General features: G+C 42.0%; 1 protein-coding gene across 8 annotated transcripts in view; it reads right to left on the bottom strand.

Annotated features, from left to right (window-relative positions):
* The window catches only part of LOC311039296 (receptor-type tyrosine-protein phosphatase mu-like), a 146,349-nt gene that overhangs the window by 138,503 nt on the left and 346 nt on the right, over positions 1-7,500 (bottom strand). The gene's annotated exons all lie outside the window — the stretch shown is intronic.

The following is a 7,500-nucleotide window of genomic DNA, read 5'->3' as shown; positions in this document are numbered from 1 at the left end:
GAGAGAGTGAGAGAGAGAGAGAAAGCGTGTGTGCGTGTTTCTCCAATACAAGCGTCTTTAATTAGAATATTTCTGTTAACTCAGCACCTAAGCGCGCACGCACGCACACACACACACACACACACACACACACACACACACATACACACACACACACACACACACACACACACACACAATAAGGCAGTTTTCAGGGGAACAGTAAACTCCTGAATCAGCGACACATGGGGTCATCAGTGACTTCCAGGTGTTTCTAGTCAGCCTTTTGTTTCTGGAAACAAACACTCTGATCCAGCATCAGCTCCCCTGCTGCCCGGATAATAACCCAAACACACACTGATCCACTGAACTAGTGTCTGATCCTCCTGGTTGTTCCTGAAACTCGTGGAGGAGAGAGAAAAGTCTGCACCCAAAAATGTATTACGGCAACTCACCTCCGGTGGTGGAAAAAGTACTCAAATATTGTACTTAAAAGAGTCTCCCATGTCTCTCATGCATTTTCAGTGCTCTCTCCTGATTGGTTTAAAGTTTGTCACCTACATGATGACAAGTTTTCCCAAGTTTTACTAAAAGATCATAAAAATCACTTGAAAATAACAGATCTACAAGCTCACAATGCGTCGCATCGACACATTGTGAGCTTGTAGATCGGCTATTTTCAAATGGCCGAAATGTATATAGGGCTGAAGTGGTCCATTTTGTAATGATTTTCAAAATCTACAAAGTAAATAGTAACAAAAGTTTTCAAATGATTGTTGTGGAGTAAAAGTACACTATTTACCTCTGAAATGTAATGGAGTAGAAGTAAAAGTATTGAAAATTGGAAATACTCAAGTAAAATAAAAGATAATGTCAAAATTGTACTTAAATACAGTACTTGAGTAAATGTACTTAGTTATTGCTCACCTCATTACTCGGTCGGGTTTCCATACGGAAAGTAACTGATGTGTCTAATAATTCATATTCAATAAGATCTACAAGCTTCACAAGCTACGGTAAACGCTTCATTGAGATCTAAAAGCTTGCAAGCTTCAATAAGATCTACAAACTCACAACCTACAAGCTTCAATGAGCTTTACAACCTCACATGCTTCAATGAGATCTACAAGCTCACAAGATTCAATTAGATCTACAAGCTCACAAACTTCAATACGATCTACAAGCTCACAAGCTTCGATAAGAACCCTAACCTCACGTCACCAGGCTTTCCACCACGGATGAAAGCCTGGTGACGCGAGGTTAGGGTTCAAGAGGTTAAATAGGTTGATTGTCACTGATCTAGGAACTGATCCTTGTGCATCACTCTAATGTGGGAGTTAAAAGTTGACCTATACAAAATGTCACATGTAACAGCCGGGGTGTGTGTGTGTGTGTGTGTGTGTGTGTGTGTGTGTGTGTGTGTGTGTGTGTGTGTGTGTGTGTGTGTGTGTGTGTGTGTGTGTGTGTGTGTGTGTGTGTGTGTGTGTGTGTGTGTGTGTGTGTGTGTGTGTGTGTGTGGCAGAGCTTTATTGAATAGACGGAAGGAAATGGGCGCGACCAGATACATCTGGAGAGAGAGAGAGAGAGAGAGAGAGAGAGAGAGAGAGAGAGAACGCCAAACTCACACCAGCACCAGCAGTGATTTCTCTGTGTTTTTCCACTCAACAGGACAACGTACAGAACATCTACAAAACTCACGTCATCTTTGTGTGTTCCCTTAGTCCACTTAATTACTGTGTTAATTACTGTGCTCATTATTGTATTAATCATTGTGTTAAAGGACGTGTGTGTTCAGCAGCTTCAGCTTCACCAACATTATGAAATAATATGAATTGATTTGACTTTTATTTTACAGGAAGTCAGATATCTATTTCAGACCTGGCCAAGGTAGCAGCCATATAGAAACACAACACAAATCTACAACATATGTAACATTATATAATAATAAAGTCATCAAGAATAAAACATACTGTATATAAGAATAAAGTCAACAAAAATAAAACATAAAAAACACCTATTCAATCACAGTGGCCTCTCAGCTAAAACAAACAATCACATGCCTCTCCATCACCACATACTTTATGTTTATGATGCCCTTAAATGCATCTATGAATACATACTCATAATCAGTGTTTTAGATTTGTTTAGTAAATTATTCCACAAAAAGAAGATTATGAACTATGAAATTAAATATAACTTGTGCATCTATATAGCACCTTTCTAATGAGCATCACATTCACACACCGACGACAGAGGAAACCATGCAAGATACAAACATGCTCATCTGGAGCAGTTAGTGGTTCAGTGTCAATGACATTTTGACTGTTTGACACTAACCCAGGACGAGCCGGAAATCAAACCAGGAACCTTTTGATTTCCCAAGCAGCTGCTCTACCTCCCGAGCCACCCTCTATTCATATTATGATATAGTATGTACATCAGAGGCTGTGATATGAGACATTATTCAGATCTCCATGTTCATCATTACAAGAGAGACTTCACATTTATACTTTGGAACTGAGAAATGCAAGGCGGTCCTTCTCTGACATCATTGCCAAAAACAAGACTAATGCACATTGTTTGTTTAACTACTGTGGACAGGGCTAACAAAGTGTCAGTAGCCTCTGAACTCTTATCCACCAGAGCCTGCAATGAATCTGCCTCCTTCTTCACTGACAGCATTATTCAAATTGGACAAGCAGTCAGTGGCATGGCATGTGTTTCCAATTAAAGGTAACAGACCAATCACATGGAGAGTTACAGTGAGATCACAAAATGCCCGTCTCCTAACTCTGTGTTTCCCAATCTGGGGTCAGGTTGGGAGTGAGGCCTTGTCTAGTCCAATGTTTTAAACATGTTGAACAAACTCATAACTTGCAGTTTTGGGGATACATTTTAAGAAAATTGTCAAACTAGTGAAAATAGGCGCGCTTGCAGATCGGTTATCTACTTATATAATCGGCGAGTGACTTCCGCGCGCCGCTGACGCTATAGCCACAGCTCTGTAATCGAGTAAACACAACGCCGACACACCACATCTCGCCAACACAGTAGCCACGGCGGACGCGCAGAATTTACGGCTGGCGTAGGGCACCTATCATTGCTCACTTCACAGTTTCCACGTCGCAACAGAATTTATTCCACTCACCACATTACGGACAAAACGGAAGGTGAAACAGTTTCGTACCGTTTACCGTGCGCACCACCGACACCGAACGGCGATGGCTTTAGCCGAAACAACACGAGCGCCCGCCATTGAACTCTGCGCATCTCCACAACAACACACAAGCAGGTCCTTCGCTTCAACCCCCCCCCCCCTTCTTACGTACCTCTTTTGTTCCACCCAGGCCGTTACTTTCACTTCAATCGATCACAATATGTCCGTCTTTCACGTGCCATGTACATCCCAAACACAAAAATAAACGGCGACGGGCTAGGCACACTACAGCACGTTGTCCTGCTACATCTGGTCAACAAACCAGCGTAGGTTCGTGACACCAAAGGATTCGACAGTGATGTCATCATTATGCAACCCGGAAGTACAACTACCAAGGATACGTCAGTGATGTCAGTCGGGATGCCAGGTTTTCAAAAACAAGCGACAGAAACAAGCAAGGACGTTCATGAAAAAAAAAAAAACACCCGAAGGGATCCGCCATGTTCCAGGGGGGTCCCCGGGGGTCCCAACACTCACAGGGGGTCCGCGGACCACCACGTAAAAAAGAAATATAAACATTTTTTTCTTTTTTTTTTTTTTTCCTTTTTTTTTTCCTTTTGGACAGTTCTATCCCACCATTTTGGTACCCCAAAATAAGCGCGCCCTCACAGCCCTAGAGCCCCGTGCGCGGCTGGGGTCGAGGGGGGCGCAGCCCCCCGAGACTCTAGTTTTCAATATTAGTCATATGAGAAGTACATATAGGGCTTAAGTGGGTAACATGTTTGATCGATTTTGTGTGTGTGTGTGTGTGTGTGTGTGTGTGTGTGTGTGTGTGTGTGTGTGTGTGTGTGTGTGTGTGTGTGTGTGTGTACACACACGTGTGCGCATTTTATGATAACAGAGAATCACTTTGAAGCGACGATTACACACTCATTAAAGAATGTTCTGTCACACACAAACACACGCACGCACGCACGCACGCATAAACACACACACACACACAACACACACACACACACACACACACACACACACACACACACACACACACACACACACACACACACACACACACACACACACACACACACACACAAACACACACACACACACACACACACACACACACACACACACACACACACACACACACACACACATCTCTACGTGGTACACACTTGGGGCTACTGACACAGGAGGGTTTCTACATGGGATCTGTATAAGTCTTAAGAGCTGTTCCGCATAGTGTTATGAGAGAGAGAGAGAGAGAGAGAGAGAGAGAGAGAGAGAGAGAGAGAGAGAGAGAGAGAGAGAGAGAGAGAGAGAGAGAGAGAGAGAGAGAGAGGAAGGGAAAGACAGGGAAAGAGAGAAAGGCAGGAAAGGGTAAAGGTCAACCTATAGTCGGCTGGCTTCCTCTTAAAAGAGACATTCAATATTCACTGTTCATATAAACTACTCTATTATCTAATCTAAATGTAATCCATTCAATGTTCACTGCTCTTAACCTTGCTCAAAATATTGACCACAACTAAAACTAGAACTTAATCTATTCAACACACACACACACACACACACACACACACACACACACACACACACACACACACACACACACACACACACACACACACACACAGTAACAGAAGCATCTTGTAGTATAGATAAGACGTATGTGCGCCCACCGTGCACTAAATAATCTACTGACAAGACAATGTACGGACAATCACAGGAAACTGTGAGTGTGTGTGCGTCAGTGCGTGCGTGTGTGTGTTCAGATCAACCTTGCATCTTGCCGCTGTATTCCGGATTGTAATAAAATAATACTATTACTATTATACATAATATATTTTTTAATATAAAGTATCATATTAATAATATATTATGCAATATCCATATAATGTATAATACATTATGTTCTAAGCAATGTGACAAGAATATATATATATATATTCTGGCATAGTAATGGTGCAGTACAGACAGGTCTTTAGCAAGCCTTATATTTATTATATGGTGAAACTTTTCCACATATTATTAAACACGCACGTGCGCGCACGCACTCTCACACACACACACACACACACACACACACACACACACACACACACACACACACACACACACACACACACACACACACACACAGCGGTTACAAGGGGAGGAGGACTGAGGAGGAATGTTTTGTAGGAAACTTGGACATCGCCAGAAATAATGATTCATCCTCAGTCGCCTGACGGTGTCGCGCGCCGACAATAGCAGACCTGGCTGCTGAGCTTGTAGATCTGCTCTTTTATACGAGCGACACCGTCGTGCACCGGAGCATAAATGAGGCTTTATAATGAAGAGGCTCGAGGAGGAACGGAGCGCGAGACAACTTTATTATCGGTATGCGGCGCGAGACCCGGCGGGACGCGCGAGCTGTATTAATGTGACTGTAACGCAGCGTTAATGCGTACTTGTACAGTTAATTAACCTCATTCATTCCAACCACACCAAAACAGTAAACCTATTAAAAACATCATTCATTCGTGTATTCATCCATTAATTCATTCATTAGGCCTATCTATACTTGATGTCTGGACAGGATTTTTTTAAAAGAGTCTCGAGCGGAAGGAGAAGTTTCTTTACGCGGAGACGACCATTCCGTTTACATGTCCAACATACTCCAAAGTATTATTGTTATTAATACACACTTGTTCACACACACAATACACATTCACTACTACTACTACTACACAACAGTAGTTCACACGGTAACAGGATAGGTGGACACTAGGGACATCATCTGGGCACCTCGATGTAAAATTGGCTATTTTGTCCAAAATGTTACAAAGTAACATATTTGGAATTAAGTAATGTAAAGTAGCCTGATACATGACTCGAACATTATTAGACATTCGACAATTAAGGTGTAATATTTCTACATAGCTACAAATTGACACAAACCAGTATATCCAGTAATTTTGGGCCAAAAACAAGAGGGTGAAGGGTAAAATTAAAAGTCTGAAATGATGTGCATGTTCACACCATGTTCACACTGACTATACCCTCACTGTCAATGTGTCCAGTTGTAACTCTGAGAGTTGATTACAAATCTAACCAAATGGACCCTTCTTTTGGTTACATTTGTAGCCTACACTCTCAGAGTTACATACACAGCAGTATTATAGTAGGCTACATACAGTACATAGGCCTACAATATGCGTCACTTTTCCTAATAACGGACAACAGGGCGGAGAAGTCGTGATTTTATTTCCTAAAAACTAATAGGCTACGTGTTAGTAGAGTAGACTATACACCACAATAGTACACTAAATACACAGCAAAGCACTACACGACACATTAGTAGGCCTACACAACAGTAGGAGTCAGTTTAATAACAGTACAGTAGGCTAATAGTAACGGAAAAGGAGAACACAGGGCGGAGAGGAGTAGAAAAAGGGGTAACGGGAAGCCTCGCCCCAAAACACACTCGCCCCCAGCGGTTCTTGTATTCTTGTATTTGTTTTACTTAGGTTAAGGTTAAGAATAAGGTTAGGTTTAGGCATAGTTTTACTGAGGTTAAGGTTAGGAATAAGATTAGGTTTAGGCATAGTTTTACTGAGGTTAAGGTTAGGAATAAGATTAGGTGTAAGCATAGTTTTATTGAGGTTATGGTTAGGAATAAGGTTAGGTTTGGGTATAGTTTTACTGAGGTTACATTTAGAAATAATTAAGGTTAGGTTTAGGCTAGTGGTCAAGGCAGACTCATAGACTGAAAAGTCCACTGCCTTGCGAGGTAAAAATAAACAAAACAATTTTTGCTAGTCACCCAAACAGAGGCAATTTTGTGTTGTTTAAAGTCTATTCTCCAGGGTGGGAATCCTCTCAGGACCCCACCTTCTCTGTATAATACACTTTTTGGGCAGAAAATAAAATATGTCCGCCAGACAGACATTATTTGATTTAGTCCACTGTGCCCTCTACAGATCTGATCAATATGAATAACCATTAACCATCTGTAGAGGGCGCAGTGGACCAGGGCAGGGTTAGGCATAGTTTACCCTGATTGATTGACTGATTGATTGAATACTTTATTAGCAGACAGTTTGCTAAAAAAAATGCACAGGAAAGTCAAGTTCAATACAAGGTCTGCTAGGAGGATTGTAAACCCAATACAGCCTATATATGGCTTGTTTCCATTGGGGTCCTCCTTTGTACTCAATTCATCGAACAAGGGGTTACGTTTAGGAATACCTGGTGGAGACCGTTCCGAGATCGCCGGATTGCCACAGTGGCAACTGTGTTTTGGGGCGAACGTTCTTGCATTCGAGAGGAGTAGCGAGAGGAATGACTTTCTTTCTTTCCTTATCTTTGAACGTGACTCC

This window comes from Gymnoscopelus microlampas (genome assembly GCF_963454915.1).
Source record: "Gymnoscopelus microlampas genome assembly, chromosome: 22".
NCBI classification, from domain to species: domain Eukaryota; kingdom Metazoa; phylum Chordata; class Actinopteri; order Myctophiformes; family Myctophidae; genus Gymnoscopelus; species Gymnoscopelus microlampas.
Note: the sequence above shows the minus strand (reverse complement) of the source record. Positions and strands in the feature narration are given on the sequence as shown.